The 19,024-nt window shown below is 40.3% G+C and overlaps 1 long non-coding RNA gene across 6 annotated transcripts in view; it reads right to left on the bottom strand.

Moving 5' to 3' along the window:
• Nucleotides 1–18,616, bottom strand: part of LOC136106462 (uncharacterized) — a 47,612-nt gene extending 28,996 nt beyond the window's left edge. For 3 of the 6 annotated variants that reach the window (XR_011740850.1, XR_011740853.1, XR_011740855.1), the window contains exons 1-3: nucleotides 17,869–18,616; nucleotides 15,958–16,043; nucleotides 10,104–10,259 (exon numbers count right to left, since the gene is read on the bottom strand). This is a non-coding gene — a long non-coding RNA (uncharacterized lncRNA). The other 3 variants (XR_011740851.1, XR_011740852.1, XR_011740854.1) reach the window with 3 other exon arrangements.
• Between the last annotated feature and the right edge of the window lie 408 nt (nucleotides 18,617–19,024).

Here is a 19,024-nt window from a genome sequence, read left to right as displayed (position 1 = left end):
GAACAAATTTTTATCCGAGTTCTAGCAAAGCAATTTTAGAAATCATTTCACAAATATGACCCTAGAAAAAGCATACAGTACCGTATTTGCTTGAAGGCACCAAAGTTCAGAGATAAGGCAGGTGACAAATTGACAAAAACTCCAAATTCCAAGATACAAAAAATGTGATTGAGTATAAACACAAATTGTAAAACCTTTTGTATCTTTGTTAAGTGGTCTTACTTTCTATGAAGCTGGTCTAGATTTGTTATGCAGCTAAAACCAGATCTAGTCTCAGAGAAAGGGGAATGAAATACACTCATTCTCTGACATACTATGAGTAATTTGTTTTGCAATGAAAGCACAACTTTGCCTGCCTTTTTGCTCTTAAAACTGTAACATATAATTCTCTTTGCATGGCATGCAGAAGGAAGGTTCACTAACACGCACAATCACCCTCAGTGCACGTATCTTTATAACAGGCCATAGACACATGAAAGAAACTATTTTATTAACTGTGTGAACAGTAGTAAAAATATGATTTTTAATTTACAATTGCATAAAAAAACCCAAGCATGTTTAGCTCAGATATGTAATATTTGCTTACAAGACTTCTAAGAATGAATACAATTCAACATGTATTTTAGCTTTGCCCATGCAAATCTGAGCAGCTTTCAGCTATCTTTGTTATCTGTACTTATTCATTACTCCAACATATAATTATTTTGAAAATATCACAATGGTGTGATATTGTTGCAGAATATTATCTGGTATTCATTTGAAAACTAATCTCTGTCAGCTCTCCCATGAAATAAAAGAAATAAGGTTTTATATTAATAAATCCCACCAAAAGTAACATTTCTTCTACTATATCGCAACTTCCTTCACTCCAAAAATTGGGAAACAGATCAAAATCTCTCTAAAAATACCACTTTTCATTTTCTGTATAAGAGAGGCAGACACAGTTTAAATAATTTAAGTGTTAATATAATCCAACAAGTCATTATAACATCATATCACACTATATTTCCAGAAAGCACCTGAGGAGTCAGGAGGTGATACCGGATTGCAGATACATTTGTCATACTATTCCCAAAAGATATTATGAAACACACTGCTGTTTTTCAAATCCTCAGATTTATGATCAATAACTATGTTAATTGACTTCATTAATTATATTTAAACCTTATTGCCACATACAAACAAACTAGTTTGCAAACCTTGTAACTATACGTTATAGTTTATTTTGGCTCTCCTGTTAAGAAGCACAACACTGGTTCACAAACATGTGGTTAATTTCCAGAGATAGCAGCTCTGCCAGATCACGGACATTCTGAGTCTTAAAAGATGAAATTCTCACTTGCCCTCTGAAGTGAGTGCTTTTTAGACCTCCAAACACTGGAATGTCAGAATGTCTCTTGGATCCAATAATAAGGCATTTGCTCCGGCAACAATTGAAAAAGTGTTTTCATTATCCCAGTAACAACTACAAAGGAGTGAAACTGTAATGACTGCAGAAATGGTTAATTATACAGTGTATTACATGCAGAGTCTTTTGAGTTACTCACATCAACAGGAAATACAGCAGATAATAGAGCAAACACTGCGCAGAGGATGTAAACACTATTATCTTTGAAGAAATATTAATGACCACCTCTTTCAGGAATCTGCCTTGATTTCTTATGAAAGGAACGATAGTTCAAGATAGAGAAACGTGATGAAACAGTGGAGGATGTTTCTCCATCCCTTAGGAACAGGAGTTTTCAGGATGAAGATAAAGGGTTTTGATTTAATCAATAGGAGCAAAATAAACAGGAATGGAGAAAAATATTTTATATTGAAAATTTCCATGCAATTTTTATTTTCCAGCTTCAGAAATTTCCTTTCTCTTTTGTCTTCAGCAATCTCAATGTTACTTGATGATACTTGCTGCCTCAAATTTGCCTCTGCCTTTTTTTGTTTGAACAACTGGGGTGATTGCTACATCAGTGACAGAGCTAACCAGCAACAGAAATTAAATCCTTTGGATTTCAGAGCAACTTTGGAAAAACAGGAAAAAATCAAATTCAATCTCATAAAAACAACAGTAATTTCTGGACTACAATGTGGCTGTGATACAAGGAACATTTACTTTTTTTGTTTGTTTTTTGTTTTCCTTTTATCAATTTTCCTCAATTGTTTTAAAAGTAAAAAATTTGTGAGCAACAAAGAAGACAGAGAAACTATAATGATGACCGTATCCTCCTACTATGCTGAAGACAACAGAAAAAGTATCAAGCAATTAATAATAACTAAAGTATATTGATATTACTTTAATACTGTATTGATTGTCAAAATTTGCACATTTTTAATTGTTGTCATAAGGATACTGCTGTAAATTCGAGACAAAAAGTTCTCCTAAATATAATGCCACAGACCGCGGATCCGAATTTTCACCATACCACCGAATGAATCTGCGATCCGGTTCCAACAGCAGAATGTTCCCTCAGCACCGCAGCAGCCGGGACCTCAATGCTGACTCAGCTATCCTGATGAAACCTATTAAACCACTGACATCCTTTCTCGTAATGCAATGAATTTTTCTTACGCATATCCCGTTCAAGTACAGACGAGGCCCAACTCTGCCTAGTTTCTGAGATATTACACAAAAGCATTTAAACTAACATGCTTATTAGCTTTCTTAAAGTGATTCACATGTTACCTCTTGCTGATTTTGTGACTCAAAGAACAGGACATTAGGCATTGCTCATTTCTGGTGTTTTGTTAGATTTATTTACTTTTTTCACTATTGCAGCAGTTGCAACCGATAAAAAATGAGACACTAAATGAGATATCATTTCTATTAAACTATTTTTCAATACCTACATATATATACATTAATTAGAGATGTAGTAGTATATGTGTAACAAACCAAATTATTACCTCGAGCCCTGTAATATACCCAATGCTACCGCTGATTATCTAATGACTACATTTATTCATTTAGATACCCATAATTTATGTTTACAAGTTCTATATTGTTTCTTTTCTGTTCTGGAGTACTCCTTCCCTGGTGGAGATGCTCTGCACATGGATATTGGGCATTAGTAAACAGACATGCTGGCAGACCTGAACTCACACTGCTTGTACATTATGCTGAGGTAAACCAACTTCGGATTTAAAAAGTGCCCATGCTAAACAACCTTGTAGAATGGTTGGACTTCTTAGTCTGGGCACAGAATCGCGCTAACACACCTGTCTGGTTTTTGGATGCCACAGAGGGTTTCTGAGCTCTGTGACAGCACAGAATTAATGCTTCTGAGTCAGAGCCAGATCGTGGCCGGCTATCCTGGACAGGCATAAAAACCTGGGTCTGCCTACACACACATGCCCAGACCCATTCTAGTAAAGATTTCAAAATGGTTACAATATATTTTATCATCTCGAAATAAATATATAGGGCCAAATACTACCCTTACTTACACAAGAGCAAGTCAGGAGTAACTTGCTATTTTCGTATTTAATTTGCAGATCATTAACATCAGGTCTGCTTCTCCAAATTTGCACTAGTGCCACTGAGTGAAAGATCTGCTCCCACAACCCGGAGGTGCCTGAAGCAACCGCTCATCCATTGCAGAAGAGATGCTGGCTCAACTTGTGCTAATATTTACCCTCAAGACAGCAGCAGAGATACAGGACTATAATTTTTTAACACAAAAAGAGATTTGCTGAATAAAGCAGGATTAACGTTGCGGACTAGTTTGGTTATTTATTTGATCTTAGAACGTGAGGGACTAATTCAGGGTGGCAAGAATATGTCAAGAACAGGCAAATTATTAAAGATCTCCCTTACGCATCCTAATGCCACCAATTCCATTTTTTTCTTTTAGTTCCAGTCTTGCTAGTACACAAATGTTTGCTCCCACTCTCTTTACATGTGGCACTCTTAATGGGTAGGTAAATATTTTTGCCTTCCTTCTTTCATTCTTTCTTTCTTCATCTTCCCTTAACTTCTGAGATTCCACTTTAAGAGTCTTCTAGAGATTTTAAACTACCTTGCATATCAGCAACACTTTGATGTTAAATAGTGTGACCAAGGTCATTCTCACAGGAGAACCAGAAGTAATGTTTGTTTTGAAAGCAAGTGCTCTGTTTAAATCTGTTTACTTCTGTACTAAGTCTAGGCCCTTTGAGCTGTCACAATGACTCAGAGCAAAATTGCAAAGCCTCCGTTCTACAGAGATCAGTCACTTTGGTTTTTTGCACTGAGCTGCTCTGAGTCAGCTTCCGACTGTTGCGCACAGAGTACCTGGGTACATCTTCAAATGGTGCACGTAACTTCAGTGCAACTTTCTGAAATAAAAAGACCCTCTGTATATCTGAGCAAATAACTGACTAGCCCTTCCTTCTCTAATATCCCCAAATAAGAACTGGGTTTTAGAATGAAATAAATTATAACAGTGTGAATGGTGAATTACATTTTTTCCCTCAGCCAAGGAGAAACTTTAGTGTGGCGATTAGAAACGACGCATACCAGGACGCAGACAGAGATGCATGTACAGTCAGAGATCTTGTTCAGGAAGGAGTGCAGAGCTGGGCCGAGCAGACAGCTGAGCCAGGCTGAGACCCCCTCTTTATTAGCCAGTGACAATTTATAGGACTTACAGATACGGGCCTGGACTAAGATGTTACATAAGATGTTTTTCCAATAATTGTTATTAAAAACACACCACACTCATGTTATGTTTGTTTCAGTTACGGTCCCACTCATTCACAGACCAAGCCCAAGGACATTCACAGATTATACATATGGGGGCAGTTATCCGGCCCGAGATACCATTCTCACGAGTCTGGGCTATAACTTTTTATAATTATGAGAAACGTACTTCAGAATAGTCTGTCCAAGGCTGCCCTTTATATATTATTATGTTAGTATTATGTCTTTGACCGTCCAGATGGTCATGTTAGTATTGATCTTCCTTTATCATCCAGGTGGCTAGAACTGCACATCTTGCTTTCCCACATTTTACTTTCCAACACTTTAGGGTTAGCAGCCTGAGTTTAATAAGCTCTGAGTATAATAAATAATCAGTTGAGCTGTGCTCTTAATTCATTAACTATCTCAAGGATTAAAAATATAGCAAAAGCTTTCTTTTTGTCTTCTGCTTTTTAATTGCAGCAAAACGGAGAACCAGGTTTACACAACTAGGCCAGCTGCTTTACTTGACTGTACACAGTGATTCTAAGTATACCATGATTCTAAACAAGTGACTCACTTGTACAGACCTGTTTTTCATTGATTGTCTGCCCTATATATACATATATGTCTGCCTATATGAACATTATTTCTTTATAAACTGCCTCGAGATGAGAAATACACTGCAACGAAATGGAGCAATACAAATGCATACCTTCTACATTTTATCTTCAGCAGTTTTAGGACAGAAATTTTGGAGGTTTGATTTAAAAAAATGAAGTACTTTATTTTGAAATATATCAAATACCTTTATGAAAAAGAGAAGCCTGTTCTAATCTAGTATGAAATACAATTTAGGGACACGCTGCCCCTGTATTATTATTTATTCCTTATATTGTGGTAATGGTCATTATGCTGTATATTGTACAAATACACAGAAACAACACTGAACTAAGCAACAGAATATTCTATTAGGGAAAGCACAGTAGTAAGGGAAGCCCTGAAAGGCATTAAGGGATTGATTTAGCACTGATACAACACATTTACACACACTCTTTCCTTTCCCCTACTATCACTCACATCAAGCCATGGGTATTTGGTAAACCAACATTATTCTGCAAGAAGCATCAGTACCAAGAAGTGCTGAATGTACTGATGTATTAAAAATAAGTACAATATAAACCAAATCATATAAATGATGTCACAATTATTTAAAAAGGCACTATAGATAACGCCTCTTTTCAAAGCTCCAAAGAACCATCAACAATTCCAGGGCAGCAGACGAACCCTCGTGCACTGCACATGGTGTGCCAGTCACAGCCCGCGGCAGCTTCATCAGTTTTACCTTCTACACCAGAGGGGTATATCTTTCAGAATGACTGTTAGGTTCCTAAAAAACACAGTCACATAATATTTTTTATAATTATGATCATTTATTACTCAGTCTATTCTTCTTTTTTTTTGGAAAGTGATAGAAAATAAAGTTTGGCAAGCATAAAAGTTCAACAAGAATAACAGAACAGCCCCAGCAATGGAACATCAGCAGACAGAGCAAATACTCAGTGAAAATCTCCTGTTCTTTCAATTTATTGCAACATAATTTTTTTCTTGGCTTTATTATAGACTATTTTCTTTCATAAAAATTTTCAGTTGCTGTTAAAATTACTTGTGGATCTGTGAAAGCTCTTTCTGAAGAAAAAACGTAGGTGGAAGGATCACATAGAACAGAATTCCAAGTTATATACTTACAATGAGATTGCACAATCTATATTTGTGTTTGTGAGCAGCTTCTTATCCAAGCAGTCCAAGGGCCAAACTCATATTTCTTCACATATTTCCTCCTGTATTTATAGGTGCATAACTTGCCCCTTGAGTACAAGGTTCAGGTAAAATTCTCTTAAAATTTCACTATGGAAATATAGATGTCTAACATTGAAATGACCAACTACAACAACGCTACTTTAGATTTTCCTCCTTCATAAACCAGGAAAGAAAATAAATACTATTCACTGTCAGCCTTCACATAGAATTACTGTTGCAACCAAATTAGGAATTCTAAATGCTTAATTCCCAGCAGGTTACCAGAATCATTAACCTCTTTAACCATTAAGAACAATGGACCTTTGCATTGCTAGCTGATCTAATACCAACAAATGAATCCTTTAATCTCAATTATTCACAGGTAAATCACTGTCCATCTGTAAAATCTGCTGACTGAATCTGTTAAGTAATTTCAGAGCTTACTTAGCTGATCAGCTGATCATTTGGTTTTGCTATTCCTAAATTACTAAATTTAACACACGGGATTTTTTAAATAATTACCAAAACCTCAGATTTGTTTCGTCATACATTACTTGGTAATTATTAGCCTCACTAAATCTGCCTGGAATCAAACTCAAAGCCATGTAGGTGTTGCTGATACATGCTCTCACTGCGACAGATTTGCTTCCTACAGGATGAAAAGTGAATGCCCGAGGAACAAGCACTAGTTTCAGACCTGACAAGTGAGTACACTGTCAGGTCTGCAAATAAGCAGTAAAACATACTTAATACTCCAGGTACCTGATGGTCACAAAGTTCTGTATGGAAGTTGTAGGGCCTTGTACTGAGTCATCACACCATCCTTCCTGAAAACTATATTAAAGGCACTATATTAATGAGCAAATCTCAAAGAGCTGTGATTTCCTTCCGCGAGCAAGTGGAGAAGTCAGAGGAAATTGGGTTGGATGTAAACACGACTGTTGCTTTGCTCCATTCCATGTCAGCAAGGAGCTGCCAGGCCACGGGAGGGAACATGGTCCATCTGGCAAAGGGCTGGTGGCAAACTCCCCGCCTGGATGATTCAGAGGCCTGTTCTGAGTCACCGTTTCTCCCCCAGCTCCTCGGAACCGGTAAGGCTGCATTTGTCCCACGCTTGGAACGACCAGCAAAGATTCCATCTCACCCTACACCTGAAACGCGTCAAGGAGTTCAAAAGCACTGACTCTGTGAGGGGTACCAACGCACATTATGTTCTACTGAGCGTTACTTCCTTCACTTTGGAATGAATAAACAACACTAATATATTTCATTTTCACACAAAAGCAACCGCCTACTGCTCATGATTTTAAATAGTAAAACAACGTATTTAGTATCTGTGTTTTCTCAAGTGTATCGTCCTGCTACACGTTTAAGGTCATATCTCACGTATATAAGACACATCCGTCGTGCACGCGGGAAGCTGAGACGTTAACGACCTAAAGTTCACAGAGATCCCGCAGCGAGCGGCTGCTCTGGCCCGCGGGGGCTCCTGGGCGGGACTCGCGCGGCCCGGCAGCTCTCGCGAGACCGTGCCGAGGCCCCGCGCCCGCCCGCGCGGCGCTGCGAACAGCGCGGCAGTTGGCGCGGGAAGCGCCCGTCACCCGCTGCCCGGGGGAGTCCAGCCGGTGGTCACCGCCCTGCCAGCAGCTCGGCTGCGGTGTCCACCCGGCAGAGAGCCACGTCCCCTGCAACCCAGACACAGCTCCCACAACAGCCTCCCGCCGTGCAGGGCTGGGCTGCCGGCTGTGCTGCCTGTCCCTGGTCACAGAATCGCAGAATGCCAGGGGTTGGGAGGGACCTGGAAAGCTCATCCGGTGCAATCCCCCCGCCGGAGCAGGAACACCCAGCTGAGGTTCCACAGGAAGGTGTCCAGGCGGGTTTGAATGTCTGCAGAGAAGGAGACTCCACAGCCTCCCTGGGCAGCCTGGTCCAGTGTCCTGTCACCCTCGCTGAGAAGTAGTTTCTTCTCAAATTTAAGTGGAACTTCTTGTGTTCCAGTTTGAACCCATTACCCCTTGTCCTACTGTTGGTTGTCACCAAGAAGAGCCTGGCTCCATCCTCGTGACACTCACCCTTTATATATTTGTAAACATTAATAAGGTCACCCCTCAGTCTCCTTCAAACTAAAAAGCCCCAGCTCCCTCAGCCTTTCCTCATAAGGGGGCTGCTCCACTCCCTTTATCATCTTTTGTTGTCCCCGGGGGCAGAGGTGAGAGAGCTGTGTGAGGGGTGACCAGGTGGGCGATCTGCTCAGCCTGGTGGCAGATCTGTGAGAGGAAGAGAAAGTTAAGGAGCATCAGGGATTGAGAAAGAGACTGGTGGGACCATGAGCTGCCCTCCCTGAGGCAGAAACAGCCACCAGGAACAAGCCAAGACCAAGGGGACCCAGTATCCTGCCGCTGACAGACTGAAGGCAGGAGCTTAGAGGAAAGGAGTGAATGGAGGCAAGTCCACACTCAGGGCAGCAAGTGAACACCCTCCTTGCCCAACTCACCTGCCCAGGTGCCTCTCTACCACAGGTATGAGGCTCTTTGCTGCTGGGACTGTCACCTCCCATTGTCATGAGTCAATGTGGTCTCAATGGAAATCCCTAACAGGAAGGCTTGAAGCTTGGGAGGTGAATACATATCCAACAGTTAGCCTGTTTGGTAATATGGACCGTGGTTTGTGACAAGTTCAAACAGAGGTTTTCTCTCCACTCGTAATGGGGCTTTACAAATTTAGATATTCCTTTACTCATGTAGTAAGCACAGTGAATGTTAGTAACTTCACACGTAAAATTTCCATAATTTATAAGGGTGATATTTATACAAAGAGGGGTAGGACCCCTTATCGACAGTCTCAGAAAGTCTGCTTAACCAGACGGCTGGGAAGTCCCCTGTACAAGTAGCTCTGGAAAAAGAAATAACACAAATTCGTAACACTTTTGTCCTTTGGAAATTCAAATGGTTTGTGTCTCCAAACTAGCAATTGTGGTAATTTTTTCATCACTGGTCATTGTTCATCTACCAAATGATCCTGTGAGTGGTGGATCAAAGCTTCCTTTCCTGTCACCTTCACAGCAAAATAAAAACTTTGTGAGACAGTATACAGTCCTGCCCACCTGGGTTACAGTTTAGATTTGCAGGAAGATACTTTTATTAAAACTCTATCCTCAGGCTGCAAATCATGTACCTATATCTCTGGAGGGGTGGGTTGGTACCACTGAGCATGAACTCTTTTAAGTTTAAAACATTTTTGTAGATGTTTTTGTATCCCTTATACAAATTGGGTAACTTGTTCATCTCCATCTAAGAGGCCAGTCCTAGTGGGGACAAAGGTCCTAGCTATCGCTAAACATCTGCCAAACACTATTCCTGTTGATGACAACCTTAGAGGTTGGTGAGGGGTATTTCCAGTATCCTATAATACTTTTCCTAAAACTTCAGGATATTTCAAACCTGCCTGACTGAAAGTTTGAAGAATTTTATTAGTTCTCTTAATTTTGTTGGAGCTTTTGGTATAAGCTGGACAGTGTATCACAGTGATTTCCCTTGAAAGCTTAATAGCATTTGGATTTCAGTTCTATTAGAAATATTCTTTTCCACCATAGCATAGCCGTTCCATGACACATTCCAAAAGTGTATTTAGAATCAATATAAATACCTACCCCCTGATTATGCCTCCACCAGGCTGCTTCTGTTAATGCACTTAATTCAGCCCCTTGGGCACTATCAAGGGTTGTACAGGTTCTGCTTTAAGTAGCTCTAAGTTTCTCACCACTGCATAGTCCATCTGTTGTTTTCCATTCACGGAGTATGATGATCTGTCGGTGAAAAGGGTTATGTCTGAGTTCTCTAGAGGCTGATCCTGCAGATTTTCCCATAGGCAGCTGGAGTGGAACACAACCTTAGCACAATCATGATGCGGCTCACCATCAGAGGCAACAGGCAGTAAAGTTACTGGATTCAAAACGTTACATCTCTTAAAAGTAATGTTATTTGCATTTAAAATAATTCTTTCATAATGACGTGCTCTTTATGGGGACACTATCTGTGTAGCATGTCTAAGAATCAGTTCTGCTTCATGCAGAACATACACGGTTGTTGGGTGACCCAGGGCTAATGGTCTGTTCCTTTTTATGGTTCCTTTATGCTGTTGTTGCTATTGCTCGAACATAAGAATTATTCCCTGCTGCTACAGGATCCAGTTGAGTTGAGTAATAAGCCACAGGGCAGTGATGTGGATCTAGCTTTTTAGTAAGGACTCTGCCAGTTACTCTTGTTCTCATGCACAAATAGCTCAAAGGACTTGGAGTAATCCAGCAATCCCAGTGCTGGAGCACAAGTTAAAGCTCCTTTTACAGCTTGGAAAGCTGCTTCTCTCTCTGGACCTCAGTGTATAGTCTCCACTTCCTCTGCCTTGGTAGCTTCTGTCCATGGCTTACTTTACTCCTCTAGCACTCCAGTGTCCAGGGTCTGCAGTATCTTACTGCGCTTAAAAATCCTCACACTTGTTTCTTTGTTACTGGTCGAAGTATTTCTACAATAGCCTGGACCTGTTCTGGGCCTAATAATCTTAAATTCTAAATATTTTACTTTCTGCTGACACAACTGAAGCTTAGAAAGAGATGTACAGTGATCTCTTTTTCTGCTAAAGCAGTACATAAATAGTATCTTTAAACCAATCTCTGTATGTCTTGATGGCAAATAACTGATCATCTACATATTGTACCAGTCCAATACCTCCACGTAACATAATATTTTGCAAATTTTCTCGTTCCGCAAACTCACTTGTTGCCAATTCAGTATTAAAATTCCTGAGAGTCATTCTCCTGTACGTCAAAGCCTGCTGTGATCTTCCGCCACAGTGGCTGGGGTGTTCCTCTGGCCTCCGTCTACATTTCTGTACTTTTGTTCCATTAACTCTTCTCTTCTCACAAAGTCTAATCACATTTATCAAATTTCTAATCACTGTTTAGCAATTATGTGTATCTGTGTGATTATTATAATCCCAATTAGAATCAACCTGAAGCCAAGCAGTCCAATTTCCCCCCTGCCTGTAGGGTTAATTACACATTCCTTTCAATTATCTTTCTGTCTGGACAGAACAACTCTTAAGTAACAGGTTAACATCAGCCCAAGATAGATTATATCCTGAACAAATATTAAAAAATGATGTAAATCAACCCACATCTTCCCTTATCCTGGGCATTTGATTTCCTCACATAACCAAATCCCTGGGGTTCCAGGATTGAGGGGTCCGTACTAGGTGGATTTCCAGGGTTTTACTTTACACTAACTTTAATTTGGTCCTGTAGATTGACTGCTCATTAGGAGCTGGAGTGCATTCCAGCTATGTCTGCATCAGCAACAAATACAGAACAGTAGAGCAGATGTGGAGTGCAAAGAGTCTGTGCTGAAAACTTGATGTCCACTCTATATGCCTTTTGCAATTTACCTGACAGTAGTTCTAGGCTGGTTCAGTGAACAGATAACCCATCATTATCCTGCCGTATCACAGCTCTTGGTCTGATTTCATCCAAAAGCAACTCAGGGCATTCCAAAACTGCTACACATTGCAAATCAAAGCTGGTGAGTAGGGACAAATGAAAAATTAATTTCAAAAGTTAACTTCTAATACAAACTAAAACACAAATGTAGACACATTATGATTGTGCTCCTGGAATGCAGCTTTTGGTTTAGATTCATCAAAAAGGAATTCAGTTTGCATACTCCAAGACTGACCTCTTCAAAAGTGAATTCAAACCTAAAATGCTGATGCAGACACTGCCTTTGCAACCCAGGCAGAGAGAAGCTCTGTTCTCCCTTTCACCCTGTGCTTTCTTGCAGAGCTCTACACAATTAGTTTACCTCTTTGTAGGCATTTGTGCTTTAGAATGGGAAGTTTTTTGGAATAGTATCATTTACTATAACCTGTATCATTCCCAGTTCAATAGAGTGAAGAGACATAAACCACCCCTTTCCTATCTTGCATGGGCTACCTGTATTGAGATAATAGCGTGTAAGTAAGAGAAACATGTACCAAGCTGCTAGTGTCCTTGTCTGCATGTGTAAAAATGGCTCCACAGGGGAAGGAGCAAAGGCACTTTCACCCTGCCTTTTCCATGCACTGACTACTGCAATTACCACAGATACTTCCTGTTTGAAGAAAACTGAAACACTATCCTAAGCTGGCACTTCCCCCGCAATGCAAATTGGCCATATTTGTTTAAAAAAACAGTAATAGTGAAGGTACAATACACTCACAGAAGGTCTGGTATCCTCACAAATTAATTATGCTGTCTCTATATGACAAGTAGAGGCATTCTAAGCCTTGGTCAAAGATACCAGCCCAACTTTTCCAACAGAAAGCTCAGACTCAGCTGATAAAGACAACAACATGTGGGACTACCAGCTTCTGTGTTAGAAAGGATTCTACGTGCCAGGATTCCTTCTTTAAAATATTTTCTCTTAAGTTAGCTGATCTTTTCTTTTCAGATACTTTGCTTAAGCTTGGGTGATCATCTGTTGCTCCGTTATACAACATCACAATTCTAACAAAACTCAACTCTTCATGGTTGTCTATCACAAAGTACAAGAAATCTAAATAAATAGCTAGTGAATGAACAACTGTGCATTCCAGTTTTTTTTTTTCTAAATCAGTTGTTCACAAACATTTAAAATATAGGCCATTACACAACAAAGAATAATTACTGAGACACAATTAGGAGATTCCACAGGAATTATTTTCAGAAACTTATTTTGTTGGCCATGACTAGATTAGAAATTAAATGTATCTTGCTGTACAGATGAGATAGAGTTCTTTCTCTCTCATACCAAAAAAAAAGAAGGGCAATTTATGTCAATTGGACAATAAAAAATATATATAGAAGCTAAAGGAAAATCACACCACATGAAACTGCCTAAGTAACAGTCAATTCAGCGTGGCTGTGGCTAAGACAAGCACATGCACTCCCATTCCCCAAGACACATACTGCTGGAGAGATTCAGCTTAAAAACAATCTGACCCCCGCTGGTATTCAAGTATTGACACTCTAGGACTGAAGCTTTTATCAGAAAAACAAAGTGCAACAAACACACAAATGCGGTTTGCAACCTTCGATTTGCTACCTTAACTGCTAAAGAAACCTCCATCGGGAAAGGAAAACACAAATAACTTGCAACTTCCCAAGTGAAAATTATTATTTTTTAAACTTAAGGCATTTTTACAGGTGAAGATGGAGATGATAATTGCAGAAGCTATATCATCCAGTATAAGTTGAAATTTCTCATTTATATACTGTCTAGAGGGCATTTCCTTTAACTTTCACTAATTTTTTTTTAAATCAGAGAATTAAAGACGTGCTGGCTAACCAATATATAACACCTTTTCAATATATACGTGGTACTAGCAAAGAAAGTAATAGGAAGGGTTCATTTGCACTTAATTTGGGGAAAAAAAGCTTTTCCTTTATGAAAACAGTCCTCTCTACTCATTATCATTAATACTTGAAAACTGACACTAATTATAACACTTTTCACTTCCAGTTTTATAAAGGAGTATCTTTAATTTCTGTTCCACCCTGCTATTCTCCAAAGGCAATCTGTGAAATTAGTGAATAAAATTCTGGTTGCTCTAACAGTTTCCTTATCTTACTGACCTGGACATACAGCCAAAAACTGTCTTATCATAAAAGGGCACGTTTATGTTTCTTCACTAAAGTAGTTGCATAATATTTCACATAATCCCAAAGCTAGCATCACTAGGTAACCCAAATAGCAACTACCCCTAAAGAGGAAAACAAACAGGCAGACTAATCTTACTATTTGTTCCCGATCCAGTGAGAAAACATTCTGCAAATTTGAGCATATGCCTTTAAAAACCAGCATTCTGTGGTTCTTTTCACTGCATGGTGACACTATCCCCAGTTATACAAAACAGTAAAGAAACCAAGCGTCGGAGTATTTTCTGTAGACAATTATGTGATAGGGTTAGATAGATGGTGAAAGGCGTATAGTGGAACAAGTAAACAACCAGATCTGCATTACCAGAGAGGAGCTGAGCACCCGCAGCTCCTTCTAAATTAAATTGGGCAACTCTTTAATATGTCTGCCTTTAATCTTTGCGCCTAAAAATCTTAAATTCAAATCTATACATTTACATAAATGAGCATCATAATAAATGATGTGAAGGTTCTGGTATCTTAACACAGCAAGGAAAGCCTGGATGAGAGAAGTAAGAGCTCATGTAGCTCATCCCTGGCAAATGCACATTTAGGGGACTCTTGACACGGTGGATTGTGTGCATTTGTAGGGATAAAGGAAGCCCTCAGGTTGGCTTTTATGTTTTTTGTATAACCTTAGATAGCATAATATCTGAGATTCTCAGCCATTAACAGATTTTAATCTCCAAAACCAATCTTTTGATAAAAGGAGGAATTATTATTTCCATTTAACGACTAAGGAATGGACGAACAAGATAGAATGAGAGATATGCCCAAGGACATAGGGCAAACCTGCCACAAACTAAAGCAACAGCTTAGAATTTCTGATGTGTGCCTTAAACAGAGGGCGTTTTTGTCCTCTAGATCTTGATGGTTAAGAAATGTCACAATCATTTCATTTTCTCATTCCACTAACATACAATGCATGGGGAAGCTTCACCGTTTGCAGAATAACCTCACTATCACTGAGTAATTTAAAACCACCATTCTATCTGATTTTGTGAGCTGACTTTGCCTCTTGTAAAAATCACAGTATGTCCATACCGAGAACAGAACTGCTAAGTAGTTAACGAGAGCAGGCTACTTTGGAGGTGTAAGGATAAAATGAGACTTCCAATGGAAGAGTTTGGGCCATAACTATATATTATGAAGAATTACATTAATTTCTTTTGTCAACTAAGTTAAAATAGTTAATAAAAATGTTAGAAATGTATACAAATCTATAATCAGTGAAACAGTGTAACACATAAAATTAAAAACTATGAAGCTTACCTTTCACTCAACATCCTTTGGTTGGTAAATATAATACTTCTGGGATATTTTTATTCTAATTTTCCACAGAGAGGTAACCTGGAGTTCCTTTCCTTTTTATGAACATATCATGTGTAACTGACCTATGACTGTGTTTTACTACTCAACAGAACTTATTTATTTTCTGCCTTTTGTTGGGTAATTACCCCTGCAGATGCAGCTGAGGATGGACATAATGTAGACTGGTGAAACTAGAAGAAATGAGCAATAAATCATGAAACATTGTGTCCAAAACTGTTTAACTTTGTGGAATTTCACAGAGGCCTCCAGGAACCCATTACTTGTCCCTCAACACTTGGCAACAGATGACATAGCAACCATACGACTACCGATTGCTTAATGACTTCATATTATAGACATTATAGCCACTTGTGGAAAATACTATGAAAGGAAAGGTTTCAAATTTCTGGTCTTTTACAGTGCCTGCTTCATGCAGACACTTGGTAGGATAAAAAGAGCAAATAAATGAAACACAAAGCAAACATACCTCCAGCTCTAAGAACTACAGGTTCTTCAAGTCTGGTGAAGATCAAGAGACACAAAGAGGGGATTCTTGATTTCCCTTCAGAGATGCTGGAAGACAATGCAAGCACAGTTAAGGAACAATTTCATACTCAGGCGATGTTGGTTTCTAAAAGTAAAGCTCAAGGATATAAAACTGACTCTATCTAACAGTGGGGCGCTGGCTTTACAGAGTAAACTATGTCTATGTGCTAGACCAGTAGTCAGAGAAACACTGAGACACAAACCCACTAGAGCTATGAAAATCACAATAATTTGTGACATAAAAGATAGTAAAATTAGATCCTATCCCATATCTAGACAATTATTTCAGTAATGAAAGGATATCATATGCTAACAGGTATTCTTAAATATTTTATATGACCTACCAAAAAAAATCACTACAGAAAATCAATAACTTTGACTCAATAACTGCATCAAATACTTTAAACAACGTTTATTTAAACAGAGATACATTAGTTATTTTTCCGACTAATGAAAGTTGAGAAAGCGTATGCAAATTAAAGATTAGTTCGCAGTTTGGGGACGTATTTCCTAATAGTCACATAGGAGAGGAACAATTTATGTTTTTAGGAAGGCTAAGCACGCTTTTTAGGCCAGAGAGTGCCCACCAGAAAAATGCATTTCTATTAGCTCTGTTCTTCACAGCTACCCATAGGTGTGATCGTGCGTGTTCACTACCCCAAAGTTCTACATCACTGAGTTATGCATATGTTGCTTTCTCAGCTCCCCAGCAAAAGCATAGCAAGTGTAATGTAAAAGCAAAAGACTTTAAAAGAGACCAGAAAACACTCATGCATTTCTTCTTACATACGAGACAGTTTATTCATAGTTACTGTCAAGCATGCCCAGAGGTTGATGACTAAAAAAAACCATAAACAAAACAGAAAAACCAAGCCCTTTCTTTCAAATTGTTTCCTTTCTTCCTCCCACATGTATCCTTCAGCAACCAGCCAGAATGAGCTGGCAATGAACACAGTTCACCTTGCTCTCTAGTTGTAAGGCTTTAACAGATTTAAAACTTTGATCACTTTACATTTTCCTGTAAAAGTATAGAAAGAAATCCAAACAATACGTGGAAATGTGCAAGCAATCTCAGCTCTACCCAACTGATGGACCAGGTAGAAAAGAATGAAAAATAAAAGGAATAAATCTTCAAAAACAAGCTTAATTCGACCAGGGACTATCAACAATATAATTGTATAGCTATTGCATGATAACATCGCATGACAGAATCAATGTTACTAGAGTGTTTAGTTGTGTATTTTCATACTAACATGTTTGAAGTTCTTTAAAAACTAAATTTAATCTTAGTTTCCTAGTGTTTATAATACTTGTTTTGGGAATAATTACATTTCTGTAGTTACAACTTATTCATGGTATTGCCATAATGCTTAGGAGCTATAGTCACGGACAAGAACGTGTTGTGTTAGATGCTGTAAAAACACAAAACAGAAAAAGATTGCACTTTAAACACATGACGAGCAGGCAGTGAACAGATCAGAGAATGGAGAAGTACAAAAAAAAATTAGGCATTAACAACCAATATGGCAACTTCAATATTTGGCCTGCCAGCTTCCACATTGAGTTACTGGAGACTCCAAAAACTATCTTTTCTCACAGCTGAGAGGCAAAATGAAAGAAAACATAGAGCTAGTTCTCAAAAAATTTAACAAGTAGGGGCTGGTGTCAGGGGTTGGTGAGACTTGTCATCTAAATAATGAATGATAGGTGAGGTGGACAAAGAACGACCTTGAAGGCAAATCAAGTACATGATGTTTGAGTGACAGAAGGGAGAGCAAGTGAAGAGACGCATGGTCTGAATGCTAGGGAAATGATCTTCGTATTACGGCAAAAATACTATTTTCACACTTACATTACTGATATACAGAGACTCCTGAATTAAATATCCCTTTGGCAGGGGCACTTTGATGGAAGATGAGGAGGCATGAGGGCCAGCGCTGGTGGGGAAGCTTCCACTGCCTGTGACACCCCATTCGGCAGGTGAGCAGCTTCTGCCCGTGGCTTCTGTGCCAACTAAATGCTCCGTTGGGTCACTCGACGAGCTGGCAAAGGGAATAACTGAGGAAGAAAGCCTTACGGAGGCAGGTGAAGGGCTAGAAACGGCCCCACACTGTCCAGTGCTCCCTCTTACATGGTGGCACGTCTGCTAACGCCCAGCCCTGTGTGTTAACAATGCAGCAATTACTCTAGGTGGGGGAGAGAGAGAATTTCACAGCACACAAGTGCCCATTCACGATGTGACTGCAAACCAGAAGGATTTTGCTCCTCACTCATCATATTTTGATCTAAAATCGAGGGATTATGTCCGTGGCCTGCTCGGATGCCACAGCCCCAAGATCACATGCTGGATCAAGCAGCCACGGCGGTAACGCAGGTTGGTAATCGTGCCAGAACCGCGCCTGACTCGCACCGGGCGATCCCGAACCCCGACACCTGTCAACTGGCACCGCAGCGTATCCAAACTAACAGTAACAAACAAGCGCGCTGCGGGGGCGGGCGCGCGGCACGGCCGGCTTTGCACTCGGCTCCAACGGCCGCTCGCGCGCTGACGGGTTGTTTACCTCCTCCGCGGCGCGCGCCCGCTCCCCGCGCCCGCCCCGCGCTCCGCCACCGCCCCGCGCGCCCGGGCTCCCCCCGCCGAGCGCCCCGCCCGCCCGCCAATCGGGGCCGCCCCCGGCCGGGCAGGCTCCTCCGAAAAGGAGCTGGGCGATGGCAACGTCAGCCGGTAGCGCTCATCGGACGGGGTTTTGCCGCTGATTGGCCAAGGGAGCTGCCCATCTCTCCGCGCACCCGCCTTCCCCTTTACTTGCGCTGCCAAATACGCACCGCTCCCCGCCCCCGCTTTCCCTATCTGTGTGTGTGAGGCGCGGATTGGCTGGCGCCCCGCCGCTCACCCCTCCCCGCCAGTCAGCGTCGGCCCCGCCTCTTTCCCCACTCACCCGTCTCCAGCACAGGAAACACCCCGCTAGATCGCGGCCAGCCCGGTGCTGCCGCCGGCCTCCATTGGT

The sequence above is a fragment of the Patagioenas fasciata genome, chromosome 11 (assembly GCF_037038585.1).
Source record: "Patagioenas fasciata isolate bPatFas1 chromosome 11, bPatFas1.hap1, whole genome shotgun sequence".
Lineage (NCBI taxonomy): Eukaryota > Metazoa > Chordata > Aves > Columbiformes > Columbidae > Patagioenas > Patagioenas fasciata.
Note: the sequence above shows the minus strand (reverse complement) of the source record. Positions and strands in the feature narration are given on the sequence as shown.